The sequence below is a fragment of the Pezoporus wallicus genome, unplaced genomic scaffold (assembly GCF_028554395.1).
Source record: "Pezoporus wallicus isolate ANWC-B61680 ecotype Strahan unplaced genomic scaffold, APGP_CSIRO_Pwel_v1 contig_3486, whole genome shotgun sequence".
Lineage (NCBI taxonomy): Eukaryota > Metazoa > Chordata > Aves > Psittaciformes > Psittacidae > Pezoporus > Pezoporus wallicus.
In genome coordinates, this window is record NW_026642292.1 from 5498910 (window position 1) to 5518151 (window position 19242).

Below are 19242 nucleotides of genomic sequence, written 5' to 3' on the forward strand. Positions count from 1 at the left end.
ATTTGCTTTCCTCCAGTCCTCAGGCACCTCTCCCGTTTCCCAAGACTCGGTAAAGATGATGGAGAGTGGTCTAGCAACGACTTCCGCCAGTTCCCTCAGCACCCGTGGGTGCATCCCATCTGGACCCATGGATTTATGGATGTCCAGATTGCTCAACTGGTCTCTAACCCATTCCTCATCGACTAAGGCAAACCGCTCCATTGACCTGACTTCATCTAAGGTCTCAGGGGTACAGGGCTCTTCAGGACTGCCTGCAGCAGAGTAGACAGAGACAAAGAAGGCATTCAGTAACTCTGCCATCTCTGTATCTTCTGTCACCAGGGCACCCATCCCGTTCATCAGTGGGCCTACATTGCCTCTGGTGTTAGTTTTATCTGCCATGTATTTGAAAAAGCTCTTTTTGCTGTCCTTGACCCTTCTTGCCAGGTTTAATTCTAAGGATGCCTTAGTCCTCCTAGCTGCCTTCCTACATCCTCTAGCAGCAGCCTTATATTCCTCCCAAGTGGCCAGCCCCTCCTTCCATGACCTGTAAACTCTCCTCTTCCACTTGAGCATACCCAGCAATTCCCTATTTAGCCACGCAGGTCTCCTGGCCCTCTTCCTTGACTTCCTACGTGTCGGGATGCTCCGATCTTGAACTTGGAAAAAGCAATCCTTGAATGCCAACCAACTATCTTGGGCCCCTTTACCTTCAAACAGCCTTGCCCATGGGATTTCCCCTAGCAATTGCTTGAAAAGGCCAAAGATTGCCCTGCTAAAGTCCAGGGTTGCAATTCTACTTGCTATTCTACTGGTCCTACCACACAAGATCCTGAATTCCACCATCTCGTGGTCGCTGCAACCAAGGCAGCCCTCAACCCTTACTGCTTTGACCAGATCCTCCTTGTTAGTGAGGATGAGATCCAGCAGCGCTCCTCTCCTGGTTGGCTCATCCACCATTTGCAGGAGGAAGTTATCGTCCATACACTGGAGGAACCTCCTGGACTGTGGCTGGGTTGCCGAGTGGTCCTTCCAGCAAACATCAGGGAAGTTAAAATCCCCCACGACGACCACAGCCTGTGACTGTGAGGCCGCTCTCAGCTGCCTGTAGAAGGCCTCGTCAACTCCCTCACCCTGATCTGGGGGTCTGTAACAGACACCCACAACAGTATCGCCCCTGCCAGCCTGCCCCTTAATTCTCACCCACAGACTCTCAACTCGCTCGTCATCTGTCCCTGGACAGAACTCAGTGCATTGTAGTTGCTCCCGCACATAAAGAGCAACCCCACCACCCCTCCTGGCTGGCCTGTCTTTCCTGAAAAGGACATAGCCCTCCATGACTATATTCCAGTCATGTGAGCTGTCCCACCACGTCTCTGTAATTGCCACCAGATCATAGTCTCCTGACTTAACACAGGTTTCCAACTCCTCTGGCTTATTTCCCATGCTGCGCACATTGGTGTACAGACATTCCAGGGAGCGAGCTGAGCACACCGATTTCACCCTAGGATTATAGGAGGCCTCCCAGTCTTCATCAGTTCTGGAGTGCTGCCCCACTGGGGCAAGCCCAGCTACAACCCCATCCCCCTTCGAATCTAGTTTAAAGCTCTCCAAATGAGCCCTGCTAATTCGTGCCCCAGCATCCTTTTGCCTCTGTGAGATAAACCTTTCCCACTTGTCATTGTCCAGACTGGCGCCCTATAAAACCAGCCGTTATCAAAGAATCCAAAGCCCTGCCTGTAGCACCAGTCTCGAAGCCAATCGGTTATGAACTGAATCTTCCCATTCCTTCCCACATCATCAGTGGAAGATGGAAGGAGTGAGGAGAAGATCACTTGAGCCCCAGACTCTTTCACCATCCGCCCCAAGGCCCTGTAGTCTTTCTTCATCCCCCTCAGACTGCGGGAAGCAGCTTCCCCCTCACCTGTCTGGAAGACCAGCAGTGGGTAGTAATCTGTCGGGTGCACCAGGTTGGGGAGCGCCCTGGTGATATCCCTGATCCGGGCTCCAGGCAGACTACACACTTCCCTATGATGAGGGTCAACTCTGCATATTGGACCCTCTGTTCCTCTCAGAAGGGAATCGCCTACTACAATGACCCTTCTTTCTTTCTTATCAGAGGCAGTCTTGAGGTGCAAAGTTGACCGCCTTTTCTTATGTGGCCTTGTAGGCTGGCCTTGCCCCACATTCTCACCTACCTCTCCTTCAAGATCCAGGGCCTCGAACCTATTACTGAGGGACACCTGGGGAAGCAGGGCAGGAAGGGGGGAGGGTTTCCCACGACGCCGAACTGAAACTCGCTTCCAACCCTCGTCGTCTTTTTGGTCCCCTACCTCCGCGCAACATCTACAGGGCAGGGGCTGTCTCGGTACCTCAAGAAAATACTTTGCCTAAGTCATCATTGCCTGACTCAAGTCCAAAGTTGAGATTTAATCTGTATCTAGAGCAATGTAAGTATAAGCAATGTAATATAAGTACAGAAACTACTATATCCTGCTATTCTCCATAGTGGCAGAATGGCTCTTCATAGTCCTTCATTGTCAGTTACTCTAGCCAAGACTTCCAAGGTTAACAGGGCCTATCATGGACCAGTACCTACTTAATTAAGTGTTAAAAAAAAAAAAGAACTAATATGACCCATCCCATACTGGAAATCAGAGCAATGTCAGTACAAGGAAAAGAAGAGGAAGAGTAGAAAACCTCACCTAAAATCACTTATTCACAGACCAGCTAAAATCACTTATTCAGAGAAGCAGTCATTCTCAGCAGCCTCAGAGACTATAGAAGGGAGGCACTAATACATTAAGATCCAACATCTTCCCAATTTTCTGTATTTTGCAGTCTGGAAGCTTTGTGTACAAATGAGGAAAGCAAGAAGAGCTTTACAACTGCTGTGCTGCCACGTCCCTACGGACAACTGATATTCTCCTTATCTCCATGTACAGAACTAGTAGCACTTGCTGTGACACTACAGAGCACTGCTATAAAACAAGGTTCTTATAGGGGAAAGGCAGAACAGACACAATATTAGTTATTACTAAGAATCCATTACTGAACTGGAAGAACATTTTGTTTTTGCTGTTACAAAACTCATCCAGTGTTGATGGAGACACTGTGGATATTACACAAGATAATTTCTCTCAGCATTCAAGAAAACAGGAAAAACAGGAGCTGAATGTTCAGCATCTCACCTCACTTTATGGAAAGTTCTGAATGTAAATGCAAAAATGCACAAAAGGATAGTGAGAGTTCTCACATGCCCATAAGGGTCACCTTAAGGTCAGCTGTATGAGAGAAATTACCCAAAGCAAAATTACATCTGTAATTGTTAAAACTGGGGGTGAGTCACTGTGAATACCCTGGACATTTCTGCATGGCTGTTGGTCACAGACACTGGTCCACCTCTCACTTCTCTGAGTCAGAGTCATCTGCTCTAAATCTGGAAATGCTGGTGGATGGCACGCTAATGTTTTTTTTTATCTGACTCCAGGCCTTGACAGCTTCTGTCCTTCACTTCTCTGTTCTGTCTTTTCATTCCAGTCCCATACGAACACCAGGTTAAGCTGGTATTGAAGCTACAGGCAATCACATGTTATCCAAGTGCCTGAGCACTCATGTAGCTTGTGTAAGAATAGAAGACATCCAAGAAGTGCAAAGTTAGTGCTCTTTTCCTGTCAGTGGTATTGCTTTGTGTCTCTGGGACGTCTCTGCAATCCAAATGTGCTGCTACACAGCCACTGAAGAGCTGGCCCTTCCAGGCACTTCTGCTTGCAGAAGCCTGATATGGCAGAAAACCAGCACCAACAGATTTATGATAGAAACCAACAGGCATGTTGGCAATCACTGATAGCTCTCTCTGCTCCCATGAACAGAGACCATCCTCACAGAGCACTGGAAAATAAACTGAGTATATGGATAAAAACACCCCTCCACTTCAGTGCTCTGCTCTATTGAGCCTTGACAAATGTCCTCAGGCTCCCTCTACCTGCCTCTCAAGTGCATCTGTTCAGTTTCAAGGATGTAGATGCAATAAAATCCAAATTTCTCTTGTTCTACTGCCTTAACTACTTTAGTGCCTTAGTCTAAGTAATGCTAAGAGCTCATTATTTACAGCTTTTTAACCTTTTCCTTAAGCACTGAGGAAGCATTTCCAGGTCCTCTGTGTCAATATTTTCCCCTTATTCTCCCCATTCTATTCTAGTTTTATTGTTGCTCTCATAGCCCTGAAATTGCAAATCCTGGTGGTGATGTTTGGCCAGGTTCTAATGTTCAACACCATGGGCATCACATGAATAAGAATCCACTCTTTTGTTTCTTCCCTTTCATTCCCTTTTTACATTTTTTTCATATATATTAGAAAAATCCCAAATACAGTACACAAGGAAGCTGTTAAAAACCATTTAAAGCTTCAACAAATATTATCCAATTATTTATGTGCACAGAAGCATAACAACCAGTTAGCACGCAGCACTGGCACTGGATCAGCACACTCCAATCACCACTAATAACATTCTAATCAGAAAGAACCCAGAGAGAGTTTATATGGGTCATAATAAAAAATATATTCATCACTGGAGGAAAGACATCAAAACCTCATCAGAATCATCCTTATCAGGGCATCCTGGTGCAGTGCAGAGGGCCCCCAGCAGAGGACACTTGTCTGGAGCTCTGTACCTGCTATTCCCAGCTGGACACTGGGGGAAGAGTTTTCTCTTTCACTTTTTTAATTTTCTGTCTTTGTGTTCTTTGGATTTATTTGTCTCCAAGAGCAAATTTAATCAGAAGATCTATCAAATGTAGACGAGCCTCATCCATAAACCTTTATCTAAATAAATCTGTTTCAGCTCTCTTCCTGTAACAAGTTCCTGGGCTACTCCCAGGTACCACGGCTACAAGTAGCATAAACAGTATGCATCTTGCTCTCCAGCAGCAGTGTATCTCTGGTATCCCTGAGTGTCCCTCAGGGGTCAGTGTTTGGACCAATCCTGTTCAACACTGTCAGCAAAATGGACAGTGGGATTGAGTGCACCCTCAGCAAGTTTGCCGATGACACCAAGCTGTGTGGTTCAGTTGATACGCTGGAGGGAAGGAATGCCATCCAGAGGGACCTTGACACGCTTGTGAGCTGGGCTGATGCCAACCTCATGAAGTTCAACTACGAAAAGTGCAAGATCCCGCACCTGGGTCAGGGCAATCCCAGGCACAGTGCAGAGTTGGGCAGAAAAGAGATCAGAGCATCCCTGTGGAGAAGGACTTGGGGGTTTGGTCAATGAAAAACGTAACATGAGCCGGCTTCAGTGTGCCCTTGCAGCCCAGAAAGCCAACTGTATCCTGAGCTGCATCAAAAGGAGTGAGACCAGCAGGTCGAAGGAGGTGATCCTGCCCCTCTACTCTGCTCTTGTGAGACCTCACTTGGAGTATTGTGTGCAGTTCTGGTGTCCTCAACATAAGAAGGACATGGAAATGTTGGAACAAGTCCAGAGGAGGGCCACGAGGATGATCAGGGGACTCCAGCAGCTCCCATATGAAGACAGGCTGAGGAAGTTGGGGCTGTTCAGCCTGTAGAAGAGAAGGCTGCGTGGAGACCTCATAGCAGCCTTCCAGTGTCTGAAGGGGGCCTACAAGGATGTGGGAGAGGGACTCTTCTTCAAGAACTGTAACAACAGAACAAGGGGTAATGGATTAAACTAAAATAGGGGAAGTTCAGGTTAGATATGAGGAAGAAATTCTTTACTGTGCAGGTGGTGAGGCACTGGAACAGGTTGCCCAAAGAAGTGGTGAATGCTCCATCCCTGGCAGTGTTCAAGGCCAGGCTGGACAGAGCCTTGGGTGACATGGTTTACTGTGAGGTGCCCCTGCCCATGAGGTTGGAACTAGATGATCTTTCCAACCTAAACCATTCTATGATTCTGTACACGTATAGGTATGTATAAATTCATAGATATTTATTTACGCTTGCAGGGACTTTATGCAAGGTGGCACAAGAAAATCATAATATTCTTTTGGGGCACCCACCTGTTTCAGTGTCTCAGCACTGATGTTTTAAGAAGAAATCCTTTTTTGACCTATTTTGACTGGTCGAGCGTCCTCTTTTGTGCCTTCTAACTTTACCTCAAATTTGTAAAGTGGTTGACACCAGATAGTTACACAAAACCTGTTTCCTTTGCCCTGATACTTTTGTGAAAGTGAGTACTGTATGACTTCGTAGTGTTCCACACAGCCACACATCTGCCCTGAAAAAAGTAACTATGTTTACCCAGTTTATTTTCTGTCTTCAAAGTTTTACACAGTTGCTCGGTGAAGCACTGAACAGCCATCTGAAGATTAGCTGCTTCCTCTTGCTTAAAGATGACAGAAAACAGCACATTCAAGCCCAGTACATCAAATGCATGTCCTGGATGATGGGATGACCACTGGAGCCAGGGCTCATCATCTGTTCAAATACATCCTACCTACAAGGTTTTTTTTTCCCCCCTGAAATGCTCTTTTAAAATTATTTCAATGTAAGTGAGGTTGGCCTCAAAGTCTGGTAATATCTTGCCACTTCAATGGTTTTGCAGTTCTGGTCTCACAGTGAGAAAGAGCATTGCTTCCTCCGCTGCTTCAGAAAAAGCTAATGCAGTGGTCTGACAAAGCTAACTATTTGGCTAAATAGGAACAGAAGAATCAATTATCTACAAGGTGTTTCAGAAAAAGAGCGACTGAAAAATAAAGCAGAAGGTAGGATTTCCACTTGAAAGTCTTGGCTTAATTTAGTGGCTTCTAGAGTAGCCAGTCATACATGAAGCACACAGGATTCTTCCAAGTTTCCCCTGCCATTTCTTTGGGGAAAAGCACAGAGAGCAGACAGGTAAATGAGGTTTGTTTCATTTTAGACGCCTGTGAAAGTGAGGCACTTTTAGGTGAGATTTCTGTAAAATCCCTCTCTGTGGGAAAGGTCATATTGTAATGCATCCTTCCCTGCCTCCTGCAGCATTTCCTAAATCCTTCTCTGCAGGAAATTGTATGTTTCAGCTGTCGTGTTCTAAAACCTCTCAACTGCTATAAATTTTAACTTGACAATGATATACCCAGTCTTAACCATTTTTTTTTCAATAAAGCATATTTTCTTACTCTCTAAAAATAAGATTTTTAAATGTTATGTTTCAGCAATGAGTGAAATAACATTATAATTACACTTATGTTATGAAAATAATATTATAGCTGTGTTTCCTAAAGAGATGGAAAACCAAGCCAAATAGGATGATACAGAAGGCAGTTTCACAGAAAAAGCACTCTCCAAAATGTTCACATCACCTCCTATTGTTTACCTATATTAAAACTTGATAACAAGAGTATTGATATACAATAACAAAAATTCAGGTGTATGTCTACTATAGATTATATGTTAAAATATATATCTGTGAATTCAAATAAGCAACCCTTTTGCGAAACATCAGATACACCTAAAACTATTTTTTCAAGGCCTTTGAGTCTTTGGAACCTGTTGCCTAAACCAAAGTTCACATTGAAGACCTCATTCTGCAGCAGGGATACCGGGTCTATCATACAGGAAGCATAAGCTGCTACATTTTTTTACCTATGGACCAACTTCCTCCCCTTCTTGACTTTGAGTATAACCTAGTCCTGTAACTGCAGCTATATTCGAGGAATGTTCCAATTTAAAATTTACTTAGCTCATGGACACACAGAGGAGGTATCAGGAATTTTCTTATTGCTCAAAACAGAGAAGAGTGATGTGTAAGAGATGGTACACCTCCCTTCAGGCTGTTACCTTTGCCCAAACCTAGCTTGTTTTACCTCCACTGCAGTGCTCAGATTTTCCTGAGCACATTGTTCTTTTTTGGACCACCTGATCATCTGCACTTTGCAGGTACCAGGAGCAGTCTCCTCTGTGCTTCAGTCCAAAAGCATCAGTTCTAAGGGACGCTTCACTCATTTCAGTCACAGCTTTAGTCAGAATGTGCCCACAACAAAAATGTAAACCTCCCGCCTGCTAAAAGCGGAGGAAGCTGTACTGCAAGATTCCACTACTGACCAGCATGCAGTCACTGAAAAAGTTGACAAAAAGTCTTTCTCAAGGCTGAAGTAAAAAAGGAGTCTCAGTCACTTCTATTCCTCCTCTCCTCCTGCCTCCCTCCTAGGAAAAAAAAAAAAAAAAGAGACAGAAAGAAACCAAAGAAAACCAAACCTCCTAACTGAGGTGGTGTTCCTTTGAAGCGGACATTGGCTGCTGATGGATAGACTAGATATGGTCATTTCACCTCCATTCCTGACCCATAGTCTGAAATCCTATTCACCAGCTTCTCACTATTTCACCTTAATCCCATAAATCAAATATATGAGCATAAAAAGTATTCATCTCATCTGGCAAGGGATGTGAAACGTAACAGGAGGGGATTTTATAGGTATGTAGCAACTAAAAGACAGACTAGGGACAATGTAGGCCCCCCTCTGGAAGCTATCAGGAGAACTGGCTACCCTGGATTTGGAGAAGGCTGAGGTTCTTAATGATTTCTTTGCCTCAGTCTTCACTGGCAAAGGCTCTGACCACACCACCCAAGTCTTGTAAGGCAGATGCAGGGACTGTGAGAATGAAGACCTTGGGCCCACTGTAGGAGAGGATCAGGTTCAAGACCATCTTAAGAACCTGAACATGCACAAGTCCATGGGACCTGATGAGATCCATCCGCGGGTCCTGTAGGAGCTGGCGAATGAAGTTGCTAAGCCACTGGCCATCATATTTGAGAAATCATGGCAGTCAGGTGAAGTTCCTGACGACTGGAAAAAGGGAAATATAACCCCCATTTTCAAGAAGGGGAAAATGGATGACCCAGGGAATTACAGACCAGTCAGTCTCACCTCTGTGCCTGGCAAAATCTTGGAGCAGATTCTCCTGGAAGGCATGCTAAGGCACATGAAAAACAACAAGGTGCTTGGTGACAGCCAGCATGGCTTCACTAAGGGGAAATCCTGCCTGACCAATTTGGTGGCCTTCTATGATGGGGCTACAGAACTGATGGACAGGGGTAGAGCAGTTGCTGTCATCTACCTGGAATTGTGCAAAGCGTTCGACACTGTCCCACACAACATCCTTGTCTCTAAACTGGAGAGACATCAATTTGATAGGTGGACCGCTCGGTGGATAAAGAACTGGTTGGATGACCGCACACAAAGAGTTATGGTCAATGGCTCAATGTCTGGCTGGAGACCAGTAACGAGTGGTGTCCCTCAGGGATCGGTGTTGGGACAGGTCTTGTTCAGCATCTTCATCACTGACATGGACAGTGGAATTGAGTGCGCCCTCAGCAAGTTTGCCGATGACACCAAGCTGTGTGGTTCAGTTGATACCCTGGAGGGAAGGAATGCCATCCAGAGGGACCTTGACACACTTGTGAGGTGGGCTGATGTTTAACCATGCCAAGTGCAAGGTCCTACACCTGGGTCACAGCAATCCCAGGCACAGCTACAGGCTGGGCAGAGAAGAGATTCAGAGCAGCCCTGTGGGGAAGGAATTAGGGGTGTTGGTCGATGACAAAATGAACATGAGCCGGCTTCAGTGTGCGCTTGCAGCCCAGAAAGCCAACCGTATCCTGGGCTGCATCAAAAGGAGTGTGATCAGCAGGTCGAAGGAGGTGATCCTGCCCATTTACTCTGCTCTTGCGAGACCTCACCTGGAGTATTGTGTGCAGTTCTGATGTCCTCAACATAAAAAGGACATGGTACGGTTGGAACAAGTCCAGAGGAGGGCCATGAGGATGATCAGGGGACTGGAGCACCTCCTGTATGAAGAAAGTTGGGGCTGTTCAGCCTGGAGCAGAGAAGGCTGCGTGGAGACCTCATAGCAGCCTTCAAGTATCTGAAGGGGCCCTATAGGGATGCTGGGGAGGGACTCTTCATTAGGGACTGTGGTGGTAGAACAAGGGGTAATGGGTTCAAACTTAAACAGGAGAAATTTAGATTAGATCTAAGGAAAAAATTCTTTACTGTGCAGGTGATGAGGCACTGGAACAGGTTGCCCAGGGAAGTTGTGAATGCTCCATTCCTGGTGATGTTCAAGGCCAGGCTGGACAAAGCCTTGGGTGACATGGTTTAGTGTGAGGTGTCCTGCCCATGGCAGAGGGGTTGGAACTAGATAATCTTAAGGTCCTTTCCAACCCTAACTATTCTATGATTCTATGATTGCTTTAGACAGCAATATGGCATGCTACACTTCCTCTGGTGGACTGCATCAGAAGTGCAGGATTTGTCCACATATTTATGTCAGACTATCCTGAGGGCTCTGAACCTCATTTAAAAGCAAACTGGTCATTAAAAATATAAAGGGGGGGGGGGGTGGGGGGGTGGTAACCGCTGTCAGACATATTTATGGGTCTTTTGTAACAATGTTCCTCTCATATAGAACAGTATGGGTAGATAGCTGTGAAAATCCTCTGCAAGAACTTGCCTGTCAAAAAACTTCCAGTAAGTCATATCCTCTTGGTCTCCTTTTCCTCATTTGACTTCTTTTTCTTTGCCTTTTCCCAATCTGTAAAATTCGCATGTATTTAAAATAAAGACCTTCTACACAAGCGCAGTCTGCATAGAAGTCCAGAAAGTAGCCTGTGGTGCACTGTCACCCACACTTTTAGGTTCTCTAACCTGTCTTCATGAGTCTTTTCCAAATTCACCAAACTCAGAGGACATCTTTACAAAGGAGTGCTATAACCACAATTTACTTCAGAGCATCAGTTAATTTTTGTTTCATATTTGGAGAACAGTTTATTACCTATCTTCATTCTTAGCACATTTACTTAATTTGCTGAAGCAAACCAGCCAAGTGTAAAATCAAATTATTTAAGGAAAATTATAGGATAATAAGGTAGTCAGCATTACTATAATAATCATTTTAATGTGCAGAATATTGCATATTCTGTGCTTTATTGCAGAAAACACAGCATCTGCTAGTGAGTAAACTGACTAGAATTTCCTAGTGGCAGAAATATGTTTGTCATACATTTCTCTTTTTTAAGGAACTTTCTCTTTTAAGCCTCATCCAGAGAAGGAAAATTCTAACACTTGACTGCAGCAAAAGGCATCCATTTACAGAACAAAGTTTAAGTGACTATCTATCTTGTGTGATTAATTCTGAACCCAGTGAAAATCAATACAAATCAATGAAAAGGATTCCCCATGTGTTCTGTATGCTTTACATCATTACCTGTAGATCCTAATAGGTAGAGAGTCTGATCTTGGAGTAACCCTCCAAAGCACCAGTGAGCCATCATCCTCACCCCCACGATGAAGTGAAAGGCTAATTTCCAAAAGTTTACTCCAGTAGAATATTCTGATTGAGGCCATTTATATTATGAAATTACTTTTTTAAGCTGTCAGCCTCCTATATGCTATCAACCCACCAAGGAAAGGGCAGGGACAACATCATAGAAACAAGATTACCTGTATAAATCACAGAAATGCATTGTTTCTGTACATGGGACTGTCCAACAAAAATCTCAGCATTAGCAGTGTTCATAGGGAAAAAAATAATAAAATTAAATATACTAGAAGGTTTAAAACACAGCTCTCACTTAGCTTAATCTCATGAAGCTGAAGGCAAGTAAAATAATCCTGGATGAGAATGCTAAATTCAATTCTTACATAGATGCCTTCTTCTGGTTTTATTTTGTTTGTTGGTTTGGTTTTTGGGTGTTTTTTGACTGATGTGTCACTTTAATTTTTTCTATTTTAAAAGGAAGAAAAAAGGCACAAAATTGGCAAGAATTACCACTAGTAACCTTAAAACAAAATTTCCATTCCAGCAACTCATTCCTCTAGAGACATCAAGATGTCTCTTCTCACAGCTTGCAGAAGTGCTTCACTTTTGAATGAATATACACATTCATATTCACACTGCTCCAGTTAGGAGCTTTTAATATAGAGGAATTTTCAGTTAGATTTGAAAACCATGTGAAAGCTACTTTATTCTTCTCCTGAATTCTTATATGCAGAGTTATGGCAAAAGAGTCAGTTTTCCACCATGGATACTTTTGGCAAAAGAGTCAGTTTTCCACCATGGATACCTTTGTTGGTGGAATTCTCTAGACCAAACCATTCACCTCTTGAACTTCCCCATTTCTTGTACTGAATAGAAAACTTGTACAGGCACATAATATCATTCTGTTTTCACTTAACTGATTTCTCAGTTCACGTAGATATGCCCATGCTGATGTTCTGTCCATGTTTTCACTACTTATCACTGGGTCAATTTTCTTAATTTGGAACACAAAACTGGAACAAATGTTAAAAAAAAATTCACAGTGTGCATTAAGGCTGCAGGAAACATTATTGAATAACTAGGTTTTTGTTAATCATGGATTTAAGGAGTAATATTTGTTAGTGTTTCTAATCCCTCTTCAAACACATTCAAATTAGGAAGCCTTCTTTGTGCAGAACAGTGCTTAATTTCACTATGTTTATCCTATCCTATAATATAATCAGAAACTGCATCCTCATTATCAGACAGATCTCACAGACTTTGCAGGGACTTAAGCGCAAGATTAAAGTTTTCCTGAGAGGGATAGAATTACTTGTGCAAAAATGCTTTGCTCTTCTGTGCTCATGGCTTAATTTCTTGATCCCACAGATGAAAAGATCTAAATGTCACTATCTAATCCTAATGTCTTGACCTACACAATTTCCTCTCTTTGGAAAATTTTCAGAACCTGAGAAATGTTTGACCTAATAAGATTTACGACAAAGAGGAGTATGTGAGCTGATCCTTATTGCACATACTTTATAAATATATTATTACATACACACCCGTTTTATTTATAAATTTATTTTATACATGTATATATATTTCCATATATGTATACATCTACCCATTTCCCATGCCTGCCTTAAATTTGGCTTGTCTATATACATTACATCCTTCACATGTCTTAGCTACTGACCAACTTCCTTCTTTTTTATCTCAGTACTGAAAATGTCTATGCTGGAATAGCTAGAACAGTGCCTTCATCATTGTATTTCTCTCTTCTTTTCCCTGCCCGAACTGTGTGTGAAACGCACATAGATGCCATGTTCTATATGGAAAAATACATCAAAAAGCCCAAGGGTAGATGTAGTGTAGCAGCAATATAGAAACTACTTAAGCTTCTCAGGAGTATCATAGCTAGCTCATAGCACAAAACAATTAAGAAATTGGTAAGAGCCAACTCTGATTTTTAATCACATGCTGTGATTCGCTGGGCTATAGAAGATGTCAAGTACATTGCCCAGACAATCAGCAAGTAGAGCTGGACAAAGTACAGCACACAGCTAATTTCTAATAGAATTTTAAGCAATCATTGTTTATCATTTTCCCAGCCGCAGACTCATATCTTTGGGGCCTGTCTGGAACAACTTGAGGGACCAATCAGCAGCTATCCATTTAAAGTTATTTGCCTTCTCTTTATAAATAAAATTTACATAAATGATTCTCAAGTCACAGAAAAAGAGTAAATACCAGAAATTAGGTCCTGTCCTTGCCTTATGCCATATCTTCCCAAATAACAGACTTGCTCTTTCTTGTCCTCATCTGCTTCCTGTTTGTGTTTTCTAAGATTGTATCCTGTGTCTGACTTCTGAACAAACATAAACTAAAGCAGTCAGGAAACCCTAGTGACAGAAAACTTGATCCATCAACATATGAGTCAGTTCTATCTCTAAGTCAACAAATAGGTTGCCCTTGATTTCATAAAATGATCAATTATCCCAAGAAGCAGCTGTTACCATCCTGGCACTTCCCCTGCATGCTCACAGTTGCACAGCAGTTAAACCCAGCTTTTCCTCACCGGTTGTCCATGCACATGCCAAATTTAGATACTTATTACTGAAATAATTCAGTGATTCATTTTCAAAGTCAGTAGCAGACATGAAACCAAAAGAAATTAAATTACACGTATTTCCGTTGACAGTAACAGAGGGAGGAAATGCCTAACTCAAAATTCTTCCTGGAAGAAAAAAAAAAAATCTCCAATAATATGTATGAAAACACCCCTTTCATAATAAACAAATCAATAAAATTTTACTGGGTTACAAAATACATAATTCATTGAAGTGGAAAAATAAAGGATCATGAATGTTACCCAGAAGTGTACTACGGATGTACTCAGATGTTTCTGCTGAAACTCCTCCTTAGTCCAATGACAGGAATTGTGCTGGCAGAGAGATATCCAAGCAATGTACATAGGTAGGAAATCTCTCCTGAAATAAGAAACATGACCTCAAAGAGATTTTTGCAATACCATCTATACTGAAAAATAACAGTTCTTAGAGAATTTTGTATTCAATTTTTAGTGAAATTGTAGTGTTCAGAAATAAAAACACTTGAATTCATTAATGTCACCTTAAATGGATGGAAGTTTTGCATCATGTCATTTGCAAAAAATTAAATATTCTTCTGTGAAAAAAAAAAAAAAGCTATTCCCCTAAAAAGATAGGTAGATGAACTGCTGTGATCAAAGTTCCTCCCTATATTATACAACCGGTCCTTGTACACTGTATGTTAAAGCACCAAACTACTGACACTGATCTTTAGATCAAAGCATGGATGTTAGCACACAGAATTCTTCCCTCAGAAATTATGTGTATCAAAAGATATCACAGAGCTTCAGAAAGCCTTGCAGAACACATGAGGACGGATGTATTTTACAGTGAAGCAGGAATAGTTTATCCATCAGGTGGCAAACAAAAAAAAAGCCTACTTTCCTTCTTCCTCCCACATAATCAATTAAAAAACATTTGTTAGCATCACAGCACATAGCCTTGCCTCAGCCTGCTGGAAAAAAAAAAACCAAACCCCACATAAATAAGTAAACAAAAAAGCAACCCCAGAAAAAGAACAACAAAGAGCAAGTCCCTCACCCTCATTTGGAAACCAGGACACATTCAAACAGATCCAGTGAAGTGTGGCAAAATACGCAGCGTACAGCAAAGAATAAAGGGTTAGTTCAAAGGTGTGTCCAAGAGGTTGTTTTCCTTTTCTCCCAGATACGTTAGTGCACAGCCAGACTAAGGAATAAAGGATGCCATTTCACGAAACACTGCAGGGCTAAGAGGAAACAAAAGTACTCTAAATCTGTAACATGAATAGCAAGAGCAACAGAGGAAAATGAGTTCACGGTACCTAAGCACAGTAACAATGATATTGATCATTTTCTAAGTGAACATTTCAGATTTCAGCATTGCATTTTATGTCCTTACTGCTCCCAAAATCGCATCTTTTAAATATTTGAACAGAAATATAGCAGAAAACAAAACAAACAAACAAATTAGAATAAATTTTATCTTTTCTATTTGCCTATATAGCTCATAGAATTTTCTCCAAAATTGTCTCCAAAATTATTCACCATTTCAGAATTTGACCTTGCCAGATAACACAACCAGACAACGTTGTCAAGTGCTATTTGGAAACCATAAGATGCTGCATATTTGGAATTTACAATCTTTCTTTTAATGTCATGAGATGGCAGTACTGTATCTTGTGCTTTTTCAGGCGAGTGACAGTACACCTTGTGACTCTGCAACCATAAAACATGAAATTTTTGCAGAAGTAGGTATGCTACACACCAATGTTCTGTCCAATTTTCTTCTCTGCAAATTATTTCTCTTTATTCTTTTTATGGGTTTCAGCCATTGCTCTAAAATGTTAACAGTCATACCCCACAGAAAACAAACTATCAGTTTATGAGTAACAGCGCCTTTTTGTCTGATGTTCCAGCTTCATCCTACATGAAGGATGCAATGCAGAGACAAAACACTTTTATTGAAACCAAGATGGTCTCACTTGAAACTCACAGGTAAATTGAATTCTTAAAAAAATCATTAGCACAAAGCTATATGCAGTTTAGGTAAAGTAGCTACAAATGTGTTTTGGAAAAGGAAGGGAATGGGAAATCAGGCAAGCAGGTTGATGAGGGGTTTAGTATTACTTTGCTTCTCATGGCAAGTACTAGCACAGCCCATTTTTAAATGCATCTCTGCCTAGAGTATGCTATGTTCTAAGCAGGTTACATGTTGAATGGTGTGAACATGCTACATGTACAACTCTCATTGAGCCATTGACCACAACTCTGTGTGCAGCCAGCCAGCCAGTTCGTTATCCACCGAGTGGTCCATCACAGTATATATATATACACACACACACACACACACACTATATATATATATATATATACACACGCTATATATGTATACACACTATATATATTATATACATATGACTATATATATATAGTCAAAGAGATTCTCTAAAACCCACTACAAAACCCCAGTGAAATGAACCCTTATTTATGAGTATTTAGGAGCCCTCAGTGACCTTCACAGTACCCTAATAACTCATTTCAGACATTTCCCATTTGAAACAGTGGTCTGATTTATTCATTTGGATGAGGTTGGGTGATTCAGCATTAAACTCAGATTACTGCCTATATTAGTAACTTGGAAGATGTGATAAACTGCCTGTGAATTTAATCCACAGATCTGGAACATACTTCATATACTGGGAAAAAAAATTAAATAATTCAAAGCTGTCCTTTCAAGTCTTATACACCAGCACTGCTACCATCTTGTTTCTCTCCAGCTCCTCAGTTTTCCGTTATCTGTGATGTGGTGTGCAGAGAACCAAAGCCTATTCCCAGCATGTGGCCCAAAATGTAACCCCTATATCAGGACTATAATGATGGAACAAACTCATTCAGACTGTCTGTGAACGACTTTTACAGAGATTAAATGGTGATTCCCCAGCAAAAGCAGGATGGGGTGCAACAATGTGAATCTGAAATTGGCTGGAAGTAACTACTTAGAAAACATCAGCGCAGGAAGGGGCAGCTGTAGTAAATAAACTACAAGAATGGGAAGTGAGAGATTCAAGTTAACTTTTTATCTTAGCTACAAATATCTTTAATAGCTTTGGACAACTCAGACTGACACTTTTAAACCTGGATGCCCATTTTTGTGAATTAAATTTCACAAGTTAATATTTCTGCATGTCTGATAGTTGCTGCATTTTGGCACCTCGATACACATTTAAAAGTCTAAAGTTTAAGCACCTCCTCTTGAAAAGTAACTTCTTAAGCTTAGTGTCTCAGCTTTCACACTAAACATCATGTAGTGGATGCTAAAAGATCTGTTGCGTTGCTGAGAAACTGATAGATTATGATAATACTGATGATAACGATAATAATGATAACAAAAAGTTGAAACTTTAAAATGAAATAATGTACCAACACATCACTATAACGGCAAGCTTCACACTGAGGCCCTGAGGAAAGATCATTCCATTTGAAACAGCATTAATGTGGCCATTAGAGTGGTAATTTAAATTATTTGCAATACCATATCTTCTGCTAAGTCTATTTCAAAGTGGAAAAAATACACAGCAGATATGATATTTGTTATATTAGCAACTACTATCCAGCCTTATTTGGAAATAAATACATGTGATCTGTAGCACCTATGCTGCATACGAATGCCCCCACACAACACTCCCAATTCTAGAACACCGGTGCATGACATAGTTGAGGTAAAACCTAATCTTTATTTTGTCACATCACTGTTGTGTATGGCACACTTTGTGGGCTTGCCCAGGTTGCTCAGGAGGTGCCTTAGCCATGTCCAGTTCATAACATGCAAAGATTGTACAAGCTTCACGTCTGGTGTGATAGTGGACCTTTACAGCACCATGAAAGAAGCCTAAGCACAGTAACAGTTTTGCAAATAAACCCCAGAATAATTCCTCATGCCGATTCTTTCCTAAAGAACTAATCCATGTTTTCATCTGTCGTTTCAACTTACTGCTGATACCTGAATTTTAAATAACCTTTCTGGCTTACAGAGAAGGTCACAAACTGAAAGGTACTTTTCAGCAGGAGCAACTGGAAAGAAGATGCAAAATAATGTAATGCTACAATGGAACATCATTTATGTCTTTAATGTCTGGTTATGTTTTTGCAAGCAAGAAGCATGTGTAAAAAGTATGTCTTCTACCCTACTGGCAGGCTCATATTCACCAGTTTCTCATATTTCGATGTATTTGCTATAATTACATTTATTGCACCTATTTCGCCATGCTGATCACTCACCTGCTTACACAATGCTGAACACTGTCCTGACAGAATTACAGAGAGCTGCAGTCCTGGTCTAAACAGGTGAGAGATGGGGAGTAGGGACAGCAGTGGAACTCAGTGTGCTGAAAACAAACTGACAAAATCAGTATTTTACCTAAAGCAGTGTGAGTTAAATAGGAGCAGATAAAAGGATTGCTGAAGTATGCTCCAAAAATGAGATTGAGAGGCTGCAGAGGAAAGAAGAGCTAGAATAAACTGCTAGTCCAAGGGGACTCCAAGCAGCGGAAGTCCTGCTGAGCTGCTGTTTTTTCATTATCCTACCATAAGTGGGTTCATTGCAGCTGCTTTGGCTCACTGAAGTCTCTAGCAGTCATCTATCTGCAGAATCTTTTTCATGTAAATTTAATCTGGGAGACTTCCAGGGATTGTAAATGCCAAATCATGTATTATAATAAATAAACAGTTTTTTATTAATTAGACCAAGAGCATAACTCTTCATAAGTTTTCTGGGGTTTGACTCAAAATTGTATTGTATCATCCATGCTCTAACTCAGGCACACTGCATTGTAAAGAAAATACAGATATTAAAAACCATAATTCAATTCATTATCAGACACATTTGAAATACTGACTAGATAATAAAGAATATTGCTAGAAGAAAGGTTTAGAAATAACATTCTGAGTGTTCATACTCAGAGGACTGAGACTTGGCTGCTTCTGTCTCTGTCTACCAGGATTTCTCACACAGGAGGTACTGGTAATCATATGGACGTCTCGCTCTGCCAGTTTTCATATGCAAAATGGCACTGTAATAGGTGTGTTGCCACCTATGATGTAGAGAAACTTCGAGACACCCCCAAATTTATGGTGCAGATGGAACCAGCCTCTTGCAGTGTCAACAACCATGAACATACAAGGAGAACTAAGCTATCCTTGCATGTCCAGCCTCTCCTCTGGTTTTCTGAGCAGAATAGCAGTTAAGCAGACCTGACCTAATCATCTTGTTCAGAACACACTAATGAAAACTTACATTAGAAATCAAAATACTGTGAAAATGAATCCTTTGGAGAAGTTTCTATGATCTTCATGCAATTACCCACAGATACTGCTATGCACAGAAAATAAATTACTTGATTAGCTTCTATTTTGAAAAGGCTGCTACTGGGTCATGTTG